At 42.7% G+C, this 22,812-nt stretch overlaps 2 long non-coding RNA genes across 6 annotated transcripts in view; one reads left to right on the top strand and one right to left on the bottom strand.

Annotated features, from left to right (window-relative positions):
* The window catches only part of LOC119240680 (uncharacterized), a 247,840-nt gene that overhangs the window by 202,959 nt on the left and 22,069 nt on the right, over nucleotides 1-22,812 (top strand). For all 3 annotated transcript variants that reach the window (XR_008551016.1, XR_008551017.1, XR_008551018.1), the window contains one exon: nucleotides 22,306-22,411. This is a non-coding gene — a long non-coding RNA (uncharacterized LOC119240680). The remainder of the gene's footprint in view (nucleotides 1-22,305; nucleotides 22,412-22,812) is intronic.
* LOC119240679 (uncharacterized) overlaps nucleotides 10,282-22,812 on the bottom strand; it is a 170,546-nt gene continuing 158,015 nt past the window's right edge. For all 3 annotated transcript variants that reach the window (XR_008551019.1, XR_005124162.2, XR_008551020.1), the window contains exons 3-5: nucleotides 16,442-16,544; nucleotides 14,905-15,077; nucleotides 10,282-12,416 (exon numbers count right to left, since the gene is read on the bottom strand). This is a non-coding gene — a long non-coding RNA (uncharacterized LOC119240679). The remainder of the gene's footprint in view (nucleotides 12,417-14,904; nucleotides 15,078-16,441; nucleotides 16,545-22,812) is intronic.

Genomic DNA, 22,812 nt, shown 5'->3' on the forward strand with positions numbered 1-22,812 from the left:
CAGTGTCACCTAGAGCTGGAATTGGGGCAGCCCCCAAATTCTGCCTGTGTGCCTGCCCTCTCCATGGCCACTCTTGAGTCTCAGATCTCGGCCAGATCACAGGCAGAAATGGCAGCTCCAGTCCTACCCACGCCACCGGGAGAAAAGGAGCAAGGAAACAGCGAGAGAGATGTTTGCCTTGGTGTGAGGAGTGGAACGGGCTTGGCTCCTAGCCCGGGTCTTCCCTGGTGGGGTCACTAGCTGGGCCCTAAATCAGTCACGTGACAGAGAGGGGAAGAAAGAAGTCAGAGGGAGAGCCAACTAGGAGACCCCACTCAAGAGAAAGAAAAGGGGGTGAGGCCACACTTACAGGCCTGGACATATTAATCCTTCCGAAAACTTTATCCCTTCGAACATAGCTCAGGCGCTCTTGAAACTGACTAATCCACATTGGGGGTGAAGGGGGTGCAGGTGGGGCAAAATCTGAGTGAACTCGTGTTCTCCCTGGAAGCCCAAATTCCACATCTTATGGAGAGTGTCACCCACACTTGCACACAGGCTACACACTTGGTCATTTTCCTCTCCTTCCCCCTAAACCGGCTCTACAAACTGTTTCTACGACTCAAGATTGCTTTAGATATTTTAGCAGCTGCCTCTCACCGTTGGATTATTCTGAGTTTACAAAGTCTGTCCCGCCAAGCCCCCCAATTAGCTTTCCCGTGAACTGTGTTCACGTCAGCTCCTCCCTACCCTGAAACTGCACAGATGATCATTCGCACCTACACCTGGGAGTTTGCAGTTCTTTCTGCTAGCGGTTATGGTGTTGATTCTGGCCCATCATTGAAGCCCATCACAATTATTTTGAGTTGTAATTTGCTGCAAACACAGGAACTATTTCTGCCTTCTCTTCACTGAGATTTTCACGGCAGTGTCTCAAGAGTCGCTGTTCAAACTAAAATCGTCCTACTTAGCATTCAGCCAGCTGCCTCCCTCACTTCTTCCAACACAGAGCTCAAAGCTAAACTCTCCCAGGAAGGCTTCCAAGATTAAAAGGGGGCAGAAATGATGCTCTTTCCTTCTAGGATGAGGGGGAACTCCACAGAGCTCAGGCTCTGAGTGGCCTGGGGCTACCCGTGGATTTCAAAGGGGAAGCTCCTCTCCTAGAAGGGAGAGCAGTGTGCGCAGCCCTGGCATGTTGAAAGAGAAGCTTTGGGGGAGGGAGGCCTTGCACCCACAGAGGCCTGGTGCCCCATCAGCCCAGGAGATGCTCTTCCCGGCCCTGGCCCGCCGTCTTGGGCCACAGTCTTCGGGAGAGAAGGAGCTCTCCACATGCCATGATTTTTTTTTTAATTTTATTTTTATATTCCCCAAACAATTGCAACCCCTTTATTTTGACTCCAAACCCTCCCCCCCCTCCCCTCATAAAGTGTCTCTGGTTCATAGTTGTTTGTTGATTTTGATTTTCACTTTCTTATAGTTATTCTTTTTCCTGGTCCCTTATTTAAGTTTTCTAGATTCCTGCTATGAGTGAGACCATCCGGTATTTTTCTTTTTCTTTCTGGCTTATTTCGCTGAGCATGATCCCTTCCAGTGCCATCCATGTTGCTGCAAATTGCATGTGTTCATCTTTTTTGATTGCTGAGTAATATTCCATGGTGTGTATGTACCACATCTTCTTGATCCAGTCATCTATTTTTGGGCATTTGGGCTGTTTCCAAAGCTTAGCTATTGTAAATAGTGCTGCTATAAACAGGGGTGCAGGTGCTCTTTGGAATTGATGTTTCTGTGTCCTTTGGGTAAATACCTAGGAGTGGAATTGCTGGATCCTATGGAAGCTCTATGTTTAGTAGGTCCAGAAATCTCCACACAGCTCTCCAGAGTGGTTGGACCAGTTTGCACTCCCACCAGCAGTGCAGGAGAGTTCCTTTTTCTCCACACCCTCGCCAACATTTGTTGTTGCTAGTTTTTTTAATATGTGCCATTCTCACTGGTGTGAGATGGTATCTCATGGTAGTTTTGATTTGCATTTCCCTGATTACAAGTGATGTTGAACATTTTTCCATATGCCTGTTGGCCATTTGCATTTCCTCTTCAGAGAAGTTTCTTTTTAGCTCCAAATGCCATGATGTTGAGCTGCCAACCCTCCATTCACATGCTGCAGAAGCAGCTGAAACCAAAGAACAGCCAGGTGTTCTGGGTTTAAAATAGCAGGACACCTTAGAGGTCAAGTTCTCCAAGTTCAGGTTCAGAGGCTGCCTCCGGATCCCACCACCGCCACTCATTCATGGGTTTCCCTTGGGCAAACGGTCTGCTTCATAACCCGGAAAGTTTCCTCGTCTGCAAAACGAGACCTTCATGGCTCCCCCCTCTCAAGGATCAAATGGAGTAATGATGTACAGTGCCCACACAGCCGGTCGCAGCCCGTGGTGGTGGCTTGATGTTTGTGTCGCTCTTGTCTTGACTCATCGGAGTAGAAACCTGTGGGAAGCCTCAGTTATTGGCACCGATTTCCCTCTCGCAAGCCTGCTGGCCACAGCGTATATTTAAAAGAGAAATTTTATTAAAAGCACCAAAGATCAATAAGCATTATGTTCTGAAACTGGCGAATTAGCGATGTTAAGTGAGCTGCCTTTCAGGGTCCCGAAGAGCTTGCTGGCGAGTCACCCTCCGCTTCAGTTATTTATTGCGGCACAAAAACTAGACCCCGTGTCCTGGCTGAAGCCGCCGGGACTTACTGTGTCTTGGCGGTTGTGCGGGTTGGCCAGGCTTAGCCGGCCTGTGTACTCCCTGCTGTTGACCAGCATCCCTGTCAGCAGCACCCTCCCCTGTGCTGGAAGGATGGGGCCTTATTTTCCAGTCTCTACACGGGGACTTCAAATACCATCTCCTTCAGTTTTCCTGCTACTTCTGGTGCTGTGTCCTCAGGCACCTGAACAGACACCTGACATCCACCCCTTTGACACCTCCCCCGCCTCAAAACCCTTGAATTCTGGAATGGGATGTAAGGAGGTCACTGTTAGCCACACCTACCATAACGTCTGCCCCAACCACAGACTCCCCTCTGCCACTCTGATTCTGCCTTGTTGGGCAGGCATTGCCCAAACCAGTCTTTTGTTGGCCCATCACCAGCCCCAGCACCTCTGAAATGAAGCAGGCCTGGTGAGTTTACAGTGGATTTGCATGGCAAGCTACACTTAGGCCTGGTGCACCTGAGACTAAATTTCCATGTCAATGTCCTTTTATTCTTTTGGGCAGTTCAGATGTCAGTGACAAGTGGGGTGATGTCTACTCAGCAGGTTGTCTTCCTGGGATCTGAGAGTCTGTGCAACCAATTCTTTCTCCGCCTCTCTTTTTTGTTTCCTAAATACTTACTGCAAATAGACCATGTCTGTAGAAAGCAGCTTAAACAGGCACAGCTTCATTAATTATCACAAAGCAAACATCCACAGACCATCTCCCAAATAACAGTGGGGTGATGTTCCACGAGCCCCCAGCTCACCTCCCTTCTGCATCCTCAGGGGTAACTGCTCACCAGATCTTGGTGGTTATGTCTTTGTCTTCCTTCAGTTTTATCACCTAATCAGATATCTCTAAATATGATAGTTTTGAGAATCGGAAGAGTGAAGTTATACATTTCTAGGCATCCAAGTGTTTCCAGCTTGGGGCCATTAAACTCAAAGCTGTCATAGTCATCCTGGATTTCTTGGTGTCTCTGTGGAATTTGGGGTCACAGAGTCTGGAGATGCTTAGGATTACAATTTATCCTCCCTCCAGGACTGGACAAGCTCCAGTTCCCTTGCTCCTCATCTTTTGCCGATACCTATTGGGTCCATTTCTTTTCATTTTAGCCATCTGGGGGGTGTGCTGTTTGCCTGTGCTTGAATGTCCATCTGTTCCCATTTCGCTGATGACTAATGTGGCTGACTCCTTCATGCATTCATTGGGCAACTGAATAGCCCTTTTGGTGGGTTCCTGTTGGCGATTCTTATCATTTTCCCACCAGGTTGCCTCTCTTTTCCTTATTGATTAGTATGACATTTTTGTATTGTGGCTGTGCAGCCTTTGTCCATTATATGTGTTCCAAACCCTTCTCCACATAGACTCTACTTGCTTTTCAGGCTCTTAATGGTGCCCATTGATGATCAGAAATTGCTAATGTAGTCCAGTTCACCAGTCTTTTCCTGTTAGTTTATTGCCTTTGTTGTATCTTGTTCTAGTGAGACATCCTATACTATGAAAAAAGTCATAAAGGGCCTCCCCAATGGCACAGCGGTTGAGCGCTGGACTGTGAAGCTGCCCGCAGCCTCTGCAGCGCCGGTTCGATCACCGGCAAGGGTCCAACATGGCGCGCAGACCTCTCCTGCCGCCCGCTGCTCCCCTCAGCAGTGTACTTCGGTCCTTCTGCCTGCTCTGCTCCCCGCTCTGGCTCTGGTGAATTCTCTCACCCTCCCGTGCTTCTGACTGTACCCAGTGCTTATATAAATAAAATAAATAGATCTTTAAAAAAAAGTCATAAAAACATTCTGATTTTCTTCAAGAAGACTTTTAGTTTTATCTTTCACATGTAAGATGGCTGTCTTTGACATGCCACCTGATAGTTATTTAGTCATGAACAGTATACAGTAGAACTCAAAGTTTAAAATATTTGCTCACATCCCACTGATACGGAAAATTATTGATAAAAAATCTTTTTCCCTGTGTGATGGGCCCCTTTATCAATGGTAAAGCGTTACTCTCAGGCTATGTGGGACTGAGTTGGGATTAGAGACAGCTATTCTACTCACTTGTCTGTCAGTCTTGCACCAATTCCTCACTGCTGTTAGCTAGGATGGTTTCTAAGTTTTGCTTTCAGGGACCACAGTTCTTCCCACCTTGTTCTTTTTTCTGCAAATGTCTTGGTCTTTCCTATTTCCCATAAATTTTTAAATCAGCTTGTCAAGACTGACTGCAATTTTCATTTGGATTCTCTTTGAGTCTTCGCACAAATTCGGGAAAAATGTGACCTCTTTATAATGTTGAGTCTTCCAATTCATGAATTGGGTAGGAACAACTGTCCTCCAAACCCCCATATAATTTATTTAGGTCTCCTTGTATTTCCTCTGGGAGTATTTTAGAGTTTTCTGCATAAAAGCCTTCTGCCTGTTCTGCTCCCCGCTCTGGTGAATTCTCTCACCCTCCCGTGCTTCTGACTGTACCCAGTGCTTGTATAAATAAAATAAATAAATCTTTAAAAAAAAAAGTCATAAAAACATTCTGATTTTCTTCAAGAAGACTTTTAGTTTTATCTTTCACATGTAAGATGGCTGTCTTTGACATGCCATCTTAGATTTATTATTCCCAGGTATTTGATTCTTTTAATGATACTGTAAATGGGAATCTTTAAAAAAAAAAAATTCCTAACTACTTCATGTTACCAGATAGAAATCAGTTGCTTTTGGTATACTGATCTTATATTTGAAAACTTGCTAACAATTTGGAGGTTCTTCCTGATTTTCTAGATAATTTCTTGCTAATTCCTATACGGTTTCTGTTCTCTTGTTTCCCTGCTCTGGCTAGGACCGCTGGTTGATAGTGGCCAGGAGTGGTGCTGGCAGCTAATTGTGTTGTTCAATTCTTTCATTCTCTATTTCAAAGGAAAACTTTCAACATTTTGTCATTATGTCTGATGTTTGTTATAGCCTTGTAGATTTACCTTATCAGGCTAGTAAGTTGTCCTTTATTTCCACTTTGCTAAGTGATTTTTGTTTGCATATTTTAATAACGAGTGGATATTGAATTTTATTGCTTTTTCTTTATTAACATAATCACATAAATGCTCTCTTTGTTTTGTTAGTGTGAATTAGGTTGATTGAAGTTTGAATGTTAAACTAACCTTGTTTTCTTGGAGTAAATCCAATTTGATCTAATGCATTATCCCTTCATCCATTGCTGATTCCGTTTTCTAACAGTTTGTTTCGTACTTTTACTTCTGTGTTCTGGTGAGGTTGGCCTAGACTCTTTCTGATCCTGTACTTGTGTAGTACATTATGATTTGGTTGGCCTCATAAAGCAAGTTGGTAAGCATTGCTTTGCCTTGATTCTCTAGAAGAATTTGTATAAGATGGGTTCTTCTTTCCTTCTTAATGTTTGGCAGACTTCACCATTGAAGCTACCTCAGTCTGTGAACACTTTTAATTGCCGGGGACTTTGCATTGCAATTAAATTTATTAAATATATTTTTGATGTTTTTCGCATGTCCATTTTTGTAAGTTGTGTTTCTCCTAGGAATTTTCAAGTGTGTTGGCATAATGCTGTTTAAAATATGCTCTCACCGTCTCCATGGTGTCTGGGAGATGCGGCCAGACGTGCCCTTCCTTCTTGACGCTGGCACCTTCTCTTCCTTTTTTTCTTAGTTTTGCCAAGGATTCATCACATTTTAAATTCTGTTCAAGGAACCAGTGTTTAGTTCTATTTATCCTTTTTATTTCAGGTTTGCTTCTATTTCATTTATTCTTGCCTTTATCCTTCTACTTTTCTTCCTCCTACCTTTTTAGGTTTTAATTTGTATTTTCTCCCCCTAACTTGTTGGATGGTTACTTACACATGGATTTTTTTTAAATCTTTTCTTATTTCTAATAAATGCGTTTAAACCATAAATCTAAGCATTGCTTTAGTTGCATTATACATGCTTTTAGTATGTTCTTATTATCTTGCAGCTAAAATATTTTCACTATTAGATGCGAGTAACCTTTTGACTTACAAATTATTTGAAAGCGTATTTTTAAAATATATAAAGCAAATTTTCTTACCTTTTAACAATTGATCTCTAGCTTAAGTCTTCTGTCAGTATATATTTATAGTTTTAGTTTTTGAAATTTATTGAGGCTTTTTTTGACATTTATATTTTTTTATGCATGCAAGAACTGGGGTATAGGCCAGATGTATGGGGGATGAGAGGATTCACCAGAGACAGAGTGGGGAGCAGAACAGGTGGATTGACTGAAATACACTGCTGAGGGGAGCAGTGGGCAAGACAGGAGAGGTCTGCTGCGCCACGTGGGTCATCTCCCTGGCCGGGGATTGAACTAGTGCTGCAGTGGCTGGTGATAGCTTGGTAGTGCTGAGACTTAACCCCAGGGAGGTCCAATTATTGAGGCTTGTTTTTGCAAATGTCCCACAAAGACTGGAAAATACTTATATTCTTCAGCTTGGGGATACAGTGTTCTGTTTGTCTTTTGGTTAAAGCTTTACTTTGTGTTGTTAAAATATCTCATATTCATACTCACTTTGGGGGCTGCTTTTTGATCAGCTACTGGAAGAAAGGAATTAAAATTCTACTATGATTTTGGCTTATCTATTATATTTCTCCTCCCAGTTGTTGCTTTAATATTTTGTGCCTGGTGCATATAAATTTAGAATTGCTATTTTCTGCCTATGGATTGCAACCTCAATCGTTATGAAATGTTTCTTTTCCCTAGTCATCGCTTTACCTGAGAGTCCACATTGTCTCATAATAACATAGCTTCAGAAGTTTCTTTTGGGTTGAAATGTGCATAGGTTATTTTTTCCCATTCTTTTTACTTTCAGCATTTCTGTAGCTTATGTGTTAGGTGTGTCTCTTAAAATCAGCAAATAGTGAGGATTTTAAAAATCCAGTCTGACAAACCTTTGTCTTTTAGTTGGAACATCTGGCATATTTACATGTAATACAATAGTTGCTATATTTGGTTTAAATCTACTATCTTACCATATGCTTTCTATTTCCCTGCCTGCTCTACCTTTTGAGTTTCTAATTTTCTTGCATACTTTCGAGTAGGTTTGTGAAGGTATAATTAAGAAGGCAACACTGTGATCTAACACGTACAGTTCTTTGGGTTTTGACAAGTTACACCCTCTAATCTCCACATAAATCAAGATAGAGAACATCACCCCAGAAAGTCCCCTCATGTCTCTTACCATCCACTCTCCTTGCACCACCACAAAGAACCTCATGACCTCTCAGAAGAACAAATTTCTGTCAACATAGTCAGGCTTGTTCTTGAATTCCACTTCTTAAGTGATACTCTTTGGTGCCTGGCTGCTTTCACTGGACATGCTGGTTTTGAGAGTCACATTTGCACTGGTCATTTCCTTCTTTTGTTGGACAGTATTCTATGTATCAACTACCACAATTTGTTTATCCACTCTCATACTGATGGATGTTCCCAATTTGGAGTTATTGTTATGAATAATAATAAGCACTTCTACAAGTGCCTTTGTGAACCTAAGTTTTTATTTTTACTGGACAAATACGTAGAAGTAGGATTTCATGAGTATATTTAACTTTATGAGAAGCTGCCAAATCGTTTTCCAAAGTGATTGAACCATATTATACCCATTGTATTTTTCCAGTAGCAATACATGGAAGTTCTTGCTATATCATTGGGGCTTTAATTTGCATATCCCTGACTAATGATATTGAGCATTCTTTCATATGACTTAATAGGTTCATTTGTATACTTTATTTGATGACATGACTGTTCAAGTCTTTTGTCTTATTTTTAAATTGGGTGGTTGGTCATTTTTAGACTTGTAAGAGTTCTTTATAGATGTGGATACAAGTGCTGTATGCGTTCTCTCAATCTGGGGCTTGTACTTACATTTTCTTAAAGGTATTTTTTAAAAAAGATTTGTTTATTTATGCATGCAAGAGCTGGGGTATAGGCCAGAGGTGTGTGTATGGGGTTGGGGGAGGGTGAGAAAATTCACCAGAGACAGAGTGGGGAGCAGAACAGGCGGAGCTACTGAAATACACTGCTGAGGGGAGCAGCAGGTGAGACAGGAGAGGCCTGCTGTGCCATGTGGCTTAGCTCCCTGGCCTGGGATTGAACTTGTGCTGCAATGACTGGTGATAGCTTGATAGCGCTGTGACTTTAACCCTTGTACCACCAGGGACGCCCTCTTAAAGGTACTCCTGATTAGCAAAAAGAGAAATTCAAATTTATCATTTTTTTTAGGGTATGGATTTGCATCTTGTCTAAGAAATACCTACCACAGGATCATAAAAATGTTATCCTGTATTGTCAAAGATCAATGGAATGTAAATGTGGATATAACATAGCTTTTCCTCTTAGGAGTTTACAAGTGGAGTGGGGGAACAGACAAGGTCAACGCAACGATCGTTGATGAAATTGCTTTCTGTCAGTAGTAATTGCTGTATGACAAATCTGAGGAAAAGAACCGTCATTAACCTGAATTCACATGAAATGACATATAACCAAATATCAGATAAGAGTGTCCCAGCTGAGCTGCCTTTCTTTCATACTGGCTACCAGGAAGGTCAGAGCTCAAGGTGAACCCAGTTGTTTGTAAGGTCTACTCTTTTCTTCAACATGATTTCCTTTTATCTATTTCTAATTTAGCAGTGCTCTTTATTGTAATGTTTTACATTCTTTTGAGGAGCTGGCTGGGGTGAAATTGTGAATAAGGTGTACTAATTGATCAATTCATATTGAAAACGTGATTGGGAGCAGTCTGAGTGGTTCAATTACATATTTATTTTGGCTGAGACAGTCCCTACTGAGCATGTCTTTGCACTGTAACTGCCATTACAACTCTGACTATTCAGCTGTTCTTACTACTTAGAGTTACAGCTGGTAGTTACTGTGAGCAGAGTACACCAGATACTGTGCTGAGAGCTGAAATGAACACTTTCATTTCACTTTTGCAATAATCTAGTGTTGTAGGTGTTATTTTATTCTGATTTAGAGAGGACACTGAGACTTGGTACTGCTGCAGCCCGAGGACTCAGAGACAGGACTGAAAGGAAATGTTTGGGCTCCATTCCCGAGCCAGTGAGCTTCAGCAATAGGCTCGTGGTGCTCCCAAGTCCATGGAAAAGGTGGTTTGATGGACCTCCTTGATGGTTGGGCCCTCTCTAGTCACAGGCTTTTCCTGGCAGGGCCCAGAGGTCCTGAGTCTTGCAGTGATGAGCTCACCAAGCTCTCCCCATATTTGTCATTCCCTGTTTGTGGACTGCTGTCTCCATGGACACTGGTATTCCTGGACCCTGTCTAACGAGTACATTCACAAAATAGATTGTGTTTGTGTTTACAGTGACCAGAGGGATCTGAAGAATGGGTGAAAGAGAGACAATATATTCTGGCAATTATCTCAAAAGGTGTGATAAGTGAGTGGTGATGCTCACCATACATGTCCCTGGCATCATTAAAACCCTTTTCCATGAAAATTTCTCAAACAGAAAGTAAGAACCAGTGGAGTGAGAAAGAGACAGATATATTGGATCAGAAGCAGGAAGGGAATGAACACATATGAAATGCTGGTATGTCCATTTTTTAACATCAAATTTTATTCACCATTTCTGTACAGAACTATATAATATTGGGAAAACAGCTTCAACTGCAATATATACGCATGATTCATTACCCACCACCACACTTCCACCTTGCGCACACCCCTGCTTCTCGCTCCCCTCCCTTCAGGTAACCGCTACCATTATCAGACTCTATTTTTGTTGTGTGTTGCTGTTTGTTTTCTTTAGTTATTTGTATTCCCCAAAGGAATGAAACCATCTGATGGTTATCTTCTACTTTCTGACTTATGTCACTTAACATAATCACGTCATCACCTCAAGTTCCATCCATATTGTTGGAAAAGACACTATTTTTATCTTTTTTAGTAGCTGAAGTGTTCCATTGCCTATGTACATGCAACAATTTCTTTACCTAGTCATTCGCTGATGGGGATTTCAGCGGATGCCATGTCTCGGCTATTACGAAGAACGCAGCTGAACGTGGGCGTACATAAGTGTCTTCCTATTAGTGTTCTCATGTCCTTTGGATAAATACCCACAAGTGGTATTGCTGGCATTTCCATTTTCAGCTTTTTAAGGAGTCGGCATGCCCTCTATACCCTCTTCCACAGAGGCTGCACCAGTTTCACATCCCCACCAGCAGTGAATGCATTTTCCTGTCCCTCCACATCCTCGCCAACACTTGCTCTTGGTCTTTTTTGATGTGGGCCATCAGCGCAAGTGTGAGGTGATGTCTCCTGGTGGTTTTCATCTGTATTCCCTGATAATAGTGGTGTTGAGCCTTTCCTCGTGTGCCTCTGGGCCGTCTGTACATCTTCTTTCCTTTGAGATCGTTTGACGATTTACTGATTGGGTTGTTATGGGGGCTTCTGGCCATTTATTGGCTGAGATGTGTGAGTTCTTTGTGCATTTTAGAAGTTAACCCCTTGCTGGATGCACGAGGTGCCAACATCTATGTCCAGGCTACTCATGCATTCCTCATGTAGGGCCCCCTGTCTTCCCACACGTGCTTCCCACAGGTACTATGGGAGAGGGAGGCATCTGGGGAATGGAATCCAGTGGCTTCCCCCTGTGAGTGCGTCTCGTGTGTGTCCTCTGTGGCCCTGTGTCCTCACGGATAGTAATGGAACTTGCTTTCAGTGTTGCTGCGAGGATTAAATAATACATGCAGTGCTTTGTAGGGACACGATACATGTTAAGCACTAAAATTATAACAAATGTTGAGTCTCAGAAGGGAGAATGTGGGGTGCCCTTATCCTTGGTGTGAAGGATGGGGAGAGTAATGAGAGGAGGGGGGCTGCAGGAGCCGTGAGCATTTGGGGGCACTGAGGGGATGCCTGTAGCTGGCAGTGCTTGGGCTCTGGTGGCTGGTGCCTCAAAAGTGATGACGGGGCTGTCATATTCCAAATCGAAAGTGATTTTGATAACATTTAATAGTGGTTTTCTCTTTTTAAAAAGTCTATGCTTGTCAAATAAATTATATGTGTGTCAATCTTATAGCAGCTTCATCTAGAATTTCTGCTGATTTGTCTCTGTGATTAGTTGAAATGTTATTAGTTGGATATTGTGTACCAATGCCAATTTTAGAACTTTGAAAAATTTGTTACAAGCTTTTTTTATTTTTTGGTTCTCAATGGTTGCCCTGAAACAACTGAGCTAACTCAGTACTTCATTGTGACCTGGCTACTTGGGTGTTGGATGGTAAAGGAGAACAGATCTGGGGTAACTAATGGGGTACCTAGTTTCAAGGTCCTGGGGCATTCCTGGTTTTCACTTCCTTGGCTGATGTCCCAGGGCAGGTGTCACCGGCGAGCATGGAGGAAGGGAAGCAAGCCCTGCCGAGCACGAGTGCACACATGGTCCTGTCCTGCATGGCCCTCACTGGGCTTCAGCTGGTTTCTCTTTCTGTAAAAAGAGAAAGCTGGAATTCCTGAGTTAGAGTGTTTCCCAAACTCTGTGACTTAGGGTTTTGGTGCTCATTTGCAGAAGAACCTGGCCCAGCTGGGCAAGCTGTCTGCTCCATCAGGCGGATTTGGAAATGATTCCTGAAAGAGGAAATGTGCGGCTTGCGTGGTGGCGGAGACACTTGTTGGCATGACGTCAGATGACACAGTCTGGCATGGCGGGGACTCGGTAGACAGCGTGGCTGGGGTGTAGAAGGAAGAGAGTCATGGGGAGAAGGAAGCAGAGCAAAACGGTTGGGGTCCTGAGAGGTCATCCTGGATTGACCCACGAAAGGAGAAAAGGTGCAGCCACTGAGGGGCTGTGTGGGGAGAGGGTGACATGGCCTTAAAGGACCGAGAGGAAGGTGGTGAGAGGTGTGAGTGGTCATGGGCAGGTAGGACCCCCTGGACACTAGTTTAGCCTTGAGCAGGATTCTTCTGTCCAGACCTCTGCTTTTTCATCTGCACAGCAAAGCTACTGCTCAAGGCTCCCTCTATACCCCCAACCCCTCCCACCCCCCCACCCCCACCGGGAGTGCAAGGGGCTGCTGTGCTTGGCAGTGAGTGGAGGACATGCACCTGGCTTTGGTCAACTCTTAATGAATTGTCTCTCTTTATTTGGCCAGGAAGCGTTGATAATTATAGGTGAGATAACTGGGGCTAAGTCTCTAGTCTAAAGGATGCCAGGACTGCAGGCTTACTACACTTAGGGAGTGGGGACGTGTCCTAGGGGTTGGAAGAAATGCCTGGGATAGATTCTTAAGACCTTTGAGGCCAGGGGGCCAGAACAGGAATGGCAGTCAGGACCACGACCTAATTTCCCGCCAGTCAGGGCTTAAAAACAGGAGTTGGGGTGTAGGCAGATTTAAAGAAGAAAACCAGTGTGAATTTCTTGCACACCTGAATTTATCAAGTAAGACTCATCCCCATTATTCCAACATATGGTGATATTGTGTGTAAAGAAGGAAAAAATAAATCCAGAAATGATGAATTTCAGGGAGGAGGAATAAAATTTCAATTCGAGTGTCATTCAAAAAGAGATGAGAAAGGCAAATCCCTTACAAATAACTGCATGGCCCACTTAATTCTGATTCATGTGTGATCCGTGGGGCCTCTGGTTTAGAAATCAGAACTTTAGAGAAGCAGATTTTTTTCTCTCTAGAGCAAGAACCTGAGCTCCGTACTGTGCCCTGCCTGTGGGATGGGACCAGTATGCCTTGCTTTCTAGACTCACATGGGGTAGCCTCCCCTACGCCCCTGTGCTGGGCTTGCTGGTGCCTCCCTTGATTACAAACAGTCACCATCACCCAGCTCTCGGGTTAGAGGAGCATCTGAATCTATGCGCTCAAGTAAGTGTATCAAGGAGAAACAGAAAGCCTCTGGGTGACAGAGGACAGCCTGGGGATGAGGAAGAAGCCTCATGACTATGAAAGAAACTGAGAATGGTGTAAGACTTCTATGGGGAAGGGGGGAGCTGCAAGGTGGAACCACAGGGAGAGAGCAGATGGGACCAAAGAAAGTTTGCTGCCCACTTGGGAAGTGCAGGCAGAAGGGCTGTGGACAGACTGGGCTACCTGCAGCCTGAGAAGCGGGTAAACCCCAATTCACCTTAGTAACAGATGCCCCACACTGAGCATCCCCCAGGTTCCAGGTCTTGGGGACCACAGAGTCAGAGACCCTCAATCCTAGTAGGTCATTTCTGTTTGATGATTTCCAGCCTGTGCCCCCAGAGCCCTGATGTTCTCCAGAGGTGTCCCTGGGGCTGATGTGATATGGGGGAGACCAGGATGGGGCACACCTTGGGGTAGGAGGATAGAATGAACTTCAGGACCCCCACTTTGTTCAACAAAGCTGCTGCAAACTTATCTTTTGCATATATTGTTTTTATATACACGTGAGTTAGGAAAAATGTTTATTTTACAAAAAGATTTTGAAATTAGCCTGGCAATGTGAACATATGACATAACCCAGCCAAATATGTGACCCCCGCCAAGGTGATGTCTAAAACAACTAAAGACTGTTCTGGATGACAACCTTTATAACCTAAGTCCATGCTCACCTTTTTGGCTCCATTTTGCTTGTCCAAAGACAACTTTTCCTGGCCTAGACTAGGTAGGACCAGAGGTGCCTGCCTGACAGTCCTGGAACTTTAGTTATCAGTTCATGGTGAAATGGAAACATGTAGATTGGAGCATAAAATGTGGTCCCCCATACATGGTAGGTGTTCAGTAACTGACAAAATATTTGATCACATTATTATGAGAATTAAATGATTTTATACATGTAAAGTGCTCAGCCCATAAGAAGCAGTTATGGGCTTCCTTTACAATGATTATTACAATGATTACTGTTATCAGAGATAGCTGCATATGGAGAATTCCTGAAGCTTCCAATCTTACTGTGAAAGGACAGAGGTGGGAAATAGACTTTGGCACATAGGCTGAGTCAGGGATTGAAAAGGGTCCATCTCATATTCCAGCTGACCATAGTGGCTGCCTGGAATGTGCATCAAGTATACTTCTGAGGCCTTGTGTGGCTCAGCAGGAAAGAACACTGTGATCAATTGGTAATGTCTGCTTTGGGTAGCATTGGGAGTCCTGCCAACATACATGCCATATATTAGCCTATTGGAGACTGAAGCATTGTTCTGGACAATCAATTAGGGAGCTGGTAATAAAGACCAGGTCTTACCTCCTTCATGTATGCCGATCCTCGCTTTCTCCATGTTTTACTCCCAGCACATAATTGAGACATGGCCACAGCCCAGCCCCAGCTGCCTTTTCTTCAAAAAACTTTGGCTGGCATAAATTGAGACCTGTAAATCCACCATGTGGATGACACAGGCTGCATGCCCAGCCCAGGCTCTGTGAACGACAGAAGAGGAGGGAGTTGCTTAGTGACATGACACAAAGGGTGTCTTTGATTCATCGCCCAGCTCCAGCCCCAAGTCCATGGCCAGCAGCGAGTAACGGCTGCAAATGGCCAATATAACCTCTTTCAAAATGTCACTTTGCTGTAAAATGTAAATGTTTAACATTTAAACATGAACACCGACTCCTAAAATGCCTAGTGCTGGGTGGTTTTTTTTTTTCCCATTCTTTTAGAAAATCCTTGTCCTTCCATGGTGAGCGATTTCAATGCATGATTAACGCCCCTGTACTTGTTAAATTGCTACCATCTCTTGCCCCAGATAGGGCAGCAAAGGAGCAGGGATTTGGAGCAGACTTTCTATCTTGCCTGTTAATGCTGAGTATTAGCTATATAGTACAATTCTGAGTTTATCCACTGCTCAGAGAAGTGACGAACTCTGAACATTGGCAATTTCATTTTATTTCCAATTATCTGGACTTCAAAATATAAGATTCTGTCACTGAAGGTCAAGAAAGACCGAAAACAGCAATAAAGAACATTCATTGGGAGCTCTGTCCTTTAGACCTACTCGTGGTCTAACTCTGTCTCCTGAGTCTGGGACTAAGAGACTTTAGGTAAATCAAGGTGTGGGTGATTGTTCTTGGGGACTGATTTCTCTTAAGAGTTTTCTAACAAAGGTAGGCACAATAACGGCAGCTGGGCGACCAGCATGCTCACAGCCAGGTGAGGAAGGCAGCTGGGTCACAGGGATGACTGGGCATGGGTAATGAGGATTCTGGAGTCTGCTTCAACCTAATTCTCCCAGCTTCAGTTTTCTCTAGAGCATAGTGTTTGTTGCTTTTTTCTTCGGAGGCTTGATCACAGTAGGCACTTTAGTGCCCATTTGTTTAATTAAATAAATAATGAGTCGCAAGCAAACCTAGCAGTGGCCCAAGAAATTAGGTCTAGTGCTGCAGCAAATGAATTTTACGACCTTAGATCAGTCTCTTAACCTCTGTGTACACAATTGCATGATATTCTTATTGAAGAAATGGAGGACCAGATAGGTTTCAGAGGGTTCTGTTGTTGCTTTTGATGTTGAGGTCACATTACATCAGTGATGGAGCCCAGATGAAAACTCTGCTTTTTGATTCCCAAGCTATATTTTTAATACTTTCCAGCATTGGCGTTTACACCATGTGTCACGAGCCCAGATTTCTGGTAACAAAAATATTACCAAACTTCTAAATGAAGACCCCAAATACTTCTAATATCCAACCATCATTTGTATTCATCCAGTAGCCCGCTTATTCCAGCCACTGTCAGTGTTGCAAGGTATAAAACAGGAGAAGGGTAAAGGTGATCACCCGCAACTTACCAGTAAGAAGTAGAGGAGCAGATGGGTTTGAGATGACATTGCATGAGTGATAAAGCCAAGATAGGCCCCGATCATGTGTCCTTCCCTTCATCAAAGTCTTCCCCTGTAATGAGCACAGGATCACTCATACATGATGGCTACCTCTGGGATAGCAAATATCCAGGCTAAGTTACTGGTCTTTTTCACATCTGTCTTCATTTTTTTTTTTTTTTTTTTTTTTTTTGTGACCAGCTAATCATCTTCTTCTAAAGACCATGTCTGAGACTTACCATTGCCCTTCTTACCCCCAACCCTCTCAAGTTCTACCAGCGTTCTAGGAAAAGCCACAGGGACAACAGGATCTAAAGCTATACCTCTTAAACTTGAAATTTCCAGAGAGCTTGTTAAAACACAGGTTCATGGGCCTCTCGTCCAGAGATTCAGTAGGTATGGGGTACAGCTTCACAAGTTGCATTTCTACTGAGTTCTCTGTTGATGACCATGATGTTGCCTTTGAAGTAGAAGTGGTCCAAAGCAATCTTAATCAGTGAGGAGAGATTTTGAGTTCAAGTTCAGCCTCTGTTTCCTACTGGCCTCTGGGTTGGCTGCATATGCAAAATGTTTCTATGGAGTAGGAGCAAATTATTTCCCTGCTCCTGAGGTCAACATTGCTTAAAGATGTCAGTGAGCCCAGGTATGTACAGTGGTATCCAGTCCCCTCACCACTGGAGGAATCCGTTCTGGTGGACTCGCTCCAGCCATCTAGCTGTCAGTGTTTTTGGCTAATAGCTCCTTGTAGGGGTGGTTTCCTGAGGTTCCTGTTAATCCTGCTATTTGAAGAGAGCCAAAGCGCCCACGACAGCAGTTGTAAAGCTAGTTGCTTCCGGCTTTATTAAGTTAGATTTTGCAAGGGAGATAGAGGCAGCAGAAGAAATGGCCCTGGAGGAAATGCGCCAGTATCCATGGGCAGCCCCATATTGATCTTTGCCTTTGCTGGAGCACCTGCTTCACTCTCCTGTGGCTATTTCTGGCTTATTCTAAATACCACCAGAGCAAATATCGATCCCTTTCTAGTGTGAACCCAGGTTGAGAGACCTTATTTAGGAGAAATCAGAGGCAGAAGCTCCTATCAGTCACCTCGCTGCTTATATTCATTTCCTATCTCATCCCCTTCCTCATCCTGATTTTATTCTTATTTCCATTCAGTAATCTGCGCCCAGGGAGGCTTGCCCCACACTCAGACCCAGTCCTGATTGTTCTCGGCCCATCGTGGTGCTCTCACCTCCCACATTATTTGTAATAATATAACTATGCACGTGAGTAGGTTTAGTCATGAGCACATGATACAACAATGGCCAGGAAGACTGGAGAGGAAGTCTGCTGGAGGGCTTCTGGGTAAGGTTTTCTCTTAGAGGAAAGATCTAGGAAGAGATCTTTTTCCTTTACGTGTTGACTTTTCTGATGTGATACCAGAACTTCTATAACTATTTGTGACCATGAGAGAAGCTGGTGGGAGATGACTGACAGACTGAAGATGGAAGAGACTCAAATGGCAGAATTGAGGTTCTCGAACCGCTAAATCCCCTCCTCTTGGACTTCATTTCTATAGGAAAATATTTTATAGCATGTCACTTTGAATTAGGGATTTTGGACACAGGAGAAGTGTGTGTTTATGTGTCTGCTTCTTAACCTCAGAGACCTCACTTCATTTATTAGTATTGTAAGTGTTTTGTTGAGCCAGCCACTGTATAAACATCTTTGTCATTCTTAACTTACTACATGTAATTCCCATGGACTCTTTTCATATTGTTATACATGGCAACATTTTATCTTTATGGCTGACTAATATTCCATTGCGTGGATAAAAGGCATCTCTATAATCCAGTCCTGTCAGTGGGCACTAAGGTTGTTTCCTTGCCACAATGTTGTAAATGATGCTGCAGTAAACACGGTAGAGAATCAATATTTTGAGTAAATGATGTCACCATTTCACTCTTTCCCTTCAGGATTACTGTAACTATTCAAGGCTACAGTACGGCTCCATATATGAGCTTCAATATTTTTTATTCATTTTCTGGCATTGTTTATCCCTCCATGTTATATCCTCAGTGGGATACATTTCCATTTCTTTATGTCTTCTTTTATCTGTAATTCTATTATTGTTTACTGTACCTTTGTGTTACTTAATTTAGTGCAGATGCATGTAACTGTTATTTCTTCTTGTTGTCTTAGACTCTTAATCATAATATAAAGTCCCTCTCTACTTGTGTTTGTTAAAATTGGAAATCTATTTTATCTGATGCAATATAGCTCTTCCTAACTTTTTAAAATGGCCCTTTGCTTGCAGAATTGCCTTCAACCTTTAATTCCGAGTCTGTGCTTTACTTTGGTGCTGGGCGAGTTTCCTGTAAACACAAGGTTGGATCTGGGTTTGAAATCCACTCAATCACTATCTTGTTGAATTCACTTGATTGGTGTCCCTTGATTGGTGAATTCAAGTAACATTTAAGGTGATTATGGAGACATCAGTGTTTATTGCCGTTTTGTTATGTTTAGGTCTATTTCCATTGCTTCTGTCACTTTTGTTGACTTTTATTTGAAGGCTCTGCTGATGTTGGCATATGATGGGTTATTTTTATGACCCACTGAATGGTTTGACCTCATATGCATTCTGATGAGTCACATTTTCACTCTCTTTCCTCCATGCTGTACAGTTTAGCTGTCTGTTCCTCTAGATGTGTTTTCTGGTTGTCCTTTGGCTTTTACATTTTAAAAGGACAGGTTTGTTGGGAAAAAGAGAGGCACCTGCATAGGTACAGGTGGCCAGAAAGCTGCTGTTGCTGCTTTGCTAAGAGAAAAGTTTTGTGAAAAATGCCTGTGACTGGAGGTGGTCAGGGGAGCTGCCCTTACTGTCCTACAACCGCTCTTTTGGTGCTCCGTCAGTCTGACTGGGAGCTCACGCCTTCTTTTACTTAATACTTTAGTGAAGCAACTTCCTTCTGTCTTGAATGGTAGTCTTGCAGGATAAAAGACTCTAGCTGGAAATATTTCTCTTTGATTAATTTAAACATCTGCTGCCAGTCTCTTATCCCCTGTAAGGTTAAAGTTTCCAGTGAAATGTTCACGGACAGTCTACTGGGTGCTCCTTGCAGGGGACTACATTTTTTTTTCATGATGCTTTTAATGTTCTGTCTTTGTCATTGGTTTTCAACAGTTTAATTATAATGTGTCTGGAGTGTGTCACTCTTATTTTGTTTGGAACTCTGGGCCTCTGGGACCAGGATGTCTGGTTCATTTCCCAGGTTGGGATGGTTATCACCAATTTTTTTCGTTAATTTTCTGTGCTTTGCTCTTATTCTGCAATCCCTATGTGATAGATATTGTTTCCCATTAGGTTATTCCTGAAGAACTCTTACACTATTTTTATTTGTTGAAGTCTTTTTCTCTTGGCTTTTCTTTGCCACTGTGCTTTCAAACTTGCTAATTCTCTCCACTGATTGCATTTGGCTACTGTTCAGGCGTCTATCGTATATTTTAACTTAGAGTATTTCTTTTTGATCCATCAGTTTTAACTGTAACACTCTCATTTTTCCATTCTTTGTTGTGTTATTGTTTTTGATCCTCTGTTTTCTTAATTTGGCAAGCGTAGTTATAACTGTTACCTTAAACTCATGTACAGGTATGTTCTGCAGTTATGTAGGATGGCAATTTCTCTCTTTTCTCCAACATTTGTGATATGTTTATCTTTCTTTTCATTTTCATTGTTTATGGGCTGTAATAGTTTCCCTATTTTAATAAATTTACTTTAAAAATCTGTATATAATCTTAGATCCTGGGTAAAAAAAATATATTTTTAATTTTTATAAATTTTATTTTTATATTCCCCATACAATTGCAACCCCCTTATTTTGACCCCAATCCCTCCCCTCCCGCCCCCCACCCCTCATAGAGTGTCTCTGGTTCATAGTTTTTGTTGGTTTTGATTTTCACTTTCTTATAGTTATTCATTTTCCAGGTCCCTTATTTAAGTTTTCTAGATTCCTGCTATAAGTGAGACCATCTGGTATTTTTCTTTTTCTTTCTGGCTTATTTCGCTGAGGATGATCCCTTCCAGCGCCATCCATGTTGCTACAAAAAAAGACCACTGCCTTTGTACCTATGCATATGTGTAGGGAACTGGTGCTGGTAAAAGGAAAGGTAGAAGTAACCAGTAGGGTGCTGACATGTGGCTTCATGTGAGCTCTAGTGGTCAGGTGTTCCTGTGGTCTGTAGGTACTGAGCTGTGTGGTCCTGCTCCACAGTGACCCCCTCCCCTAAGCCAACTTCTCATCCAAAGTCTTGCACAGTCTCATGCCAACTTCCAACTCTGGGCTATGACTGAGCAACAGATGCAGCACTGGGAAGGGACTGTAGTAATAAAGGGCTACAATCCATAACTGTTCTTTGCTTTTTGAGTATGGAACCTTACCCTGGGGAGTTTGCTCTTGTTGTTCAGGTCCTGGTTCTTCCAACTCTAGTTAGATGATTCACTTGTTTCCATTTTGGGTAGAGATAAGTCAGGCATTGCTCATATCACAGACTTAGGCTGAAAATAGTAGCCTCTCCTATGAGAAGGCACAAGCGATCAGATGTGGCTCTCCTGGCTGGTTCAGGCTCCAGTTGTAGACTGGGAGTAATCATCACTCTGCACCCTCGCTCCTAAATCTCTCCAGTGGTAAACCTTTTGTTCTCTATGCTGACTCTGCAACCCCTTCTCCAGTGTTGTACCCTGCTTTAAAGTCTGTGGTGTGCACATGTCCTCTGCCAGTAGGTTTTCTTCTCAAGAGTCTCTAGTCTGGCCTTCATGGGTCTTGCCTGGTCCATGCATCCTGAAGATGTTCATTTCTGGCTCCTAAGGACCCTACTTCCAGGGCTTCAGATCAACTACCTTTTCAGTAGAAGTGACCCAAAGCAATCTTACCAGTTAAGAGTGACCTTTTAAATTCAATTTTAGTTTTTTCTACTTCCTACTGGTTCTTCTCCCAGTTGGCCTCCAGGTTGTAAAATGCCTCTATAGATTAGCTGTTTTACCCTGAAGAGAGCATCTTTGGTCTTTTGAAAGTCTATAAACATTTCAAGACTTTCTGTGACCTCTTTCTTTCATGTTCTCATTGACCAAAGAACATACAAGAAAAGCAGCTTATCCCCTTTCACAACAGAGTTCAAACCCAAGCCATCCAAAGTAGACCCTGGATATAGAACTGAGTATGTGTATGGGGAGGGATCCCTGTGCCACCCAGCTCCAACTCAGGGTGCCAAAGAGTCTTCTTTGTCAGTGACCTGGCTGCTTTACCACCACACAGCCTGAATAGGTCCCATTTGCAGTTCTCTACAACCCTGTGAAATGGAGCCAGGGCATAGAACTCATAAGAAGTAGAAAATAGTTGCACAGAACCAGTCTGTAAGGCATTACTTACTCATCTCCTTTAAGGTCTCTACCCTTAAAGCTTTCATGGATCAGTGGAAGACACATGTACAAAGTTACAGGATCAGGAATCGCAGGTAGCGTTGTAGACTTCTAGTATTCATTGAACTGAACAAAAGGAATCTGGTAGTGGTGGTTTTTCAGTGATCTAAACCTCAGGAGGGGACACCATGAGTTCTTTCCCAGAAGTCTGTCTCAACTAGTCTCCAAAGTGGAAATACATACCTGACCCAGCACAAAAGAAGAGGATCTGATTTGTAATCCCTCAAATATTTACAAATCAAGGCTGCAAATAGGTTATATGCAGAACATTATATGAATAAAAAGAAAAGGGACCAAAACTGCTTGGGGATAAGGGGAATACCAATTTATATAAGACATATTAAGGTTAAAAATGAGAATTTGTTTTTTCTTTGCACAGAAAAGGATATTTGAACTGCAGTCTTGAAGGAGAACAGTGCAACAGTTTATATCAACTAGTCTGATCTGATCTCCTTGGAGAAAAGACTTCACAACTTCATCTAATGGTGAGCGAATTGCAAAAGATTTATAAAAAGTAGAGAGAAACCATGGGATAAATATTTAAAATCATATGTTACTGCAATAGTCAATTAGATGCCAGGGTCACATTGCTGGGTTAGGTTCTGGTAGATAAAAAGAGATAATTCTTGACTTATATTCTTCCAGAGACTAGAGGAAAGAGTGTTTAACTAGGTTTAGAAGACTAGTATAATCTTGACATCTAAACTGACAACCATGGCACCAGAAAAGAAAATTATAGGCCAATTTTAATCAAAAACATACATGTAAAATTTCTAAAAATAACATTAATAACTTGAATTCAGTAGTCTATTTTTTAGTAAAAACTGCTGATCAAATATAGCTTATTCCAGAAATTCAAAACTGTCAACATCAATCTATCAGTAAA

The sequence above is a fragment of the Talpa occidentalis genome, unplaced genomic scaffold (genome assembly GCF_014898055.3).
Source record: "Talpa occidentalis isolate TD23 unplaced genomic scaffold, MPIMG_talOcc4v2.1 talOcc4.12, whole genome shotgun sequence".
Lineage (NCBI taxonomy): Eukaryota > Metazoa > Chordata > Mammalia > Eulipotyphla > Talpidae > Talpa > Talpa occidentalis.